This window comes from Anopheles ziemanni, assembly GCF_943734765.1.
Source record: "Anopheles ziemanni chromosome X unlocalized genomic scaffold, idAnoZiCoDA_A2_x.2 X_unloc_92, whole genome shotgun sequence".
In the NCBI taxonomy this organism is placed as follows: domain Eukaryota; kingdom Metazoa; phylum Arthropoda; class Insecta; order Diptera; family Culicidae; genus Anopheles; species Anopheles ziemanni.
Window position 1 is genome coordinate 5,001 of NW_026689864.1, and position 591 is coordinate 5,591.

Here is a 591-nt window from a genome sequence, read left to right on the forward strand (position 1 = left end):
AGTGCCGGGACGGGTTGGCGGATCCAACACTCTGGGTACCTCCGGGTACTTGGGGTTGGTTGAGGACTTGGTGAACAAACACTTGATATACACTCTCCGGATGTACTTCGGGTATCGCCTGTTGTCCGAGACCACTTGCATGGTTAGCAAGCGTTGTGGTCTAATGGCCCTACCGGGCAAACACTTTGGGTTCGCGAGGACTTAGAGTGCTGGTAGTGGTTGGCGGACCCAACACTCTGGGTACCTCCGGGTACTTGGGGTTGGTTGAGGACTTGGTGAACAAACACTTGATATACACTCTTCGGATGTACTTCGGGTGTCACCTGTTGTCCGAGGCCACTTGCATGGTTAGCAAGCGTTGTGGTCTAATGGCCCTACCGGGCAAACACTTTGGGTTCGCAAGGACTTGGAGTGCCGGGACGGGTTGGCGGATCCAACACTCTGGGTACCTCCGGGTACTTGGGGTTGGTTGAGGACTTGGTGAACAAACACTTGATATACACTCTTCGGATGTACTTCGGGTATCGCCTGTTGTCCGAGACCACTTGCATGGTTAGCAAGCGTTGTGGTCTAATGGCCCTACCGGGCAAA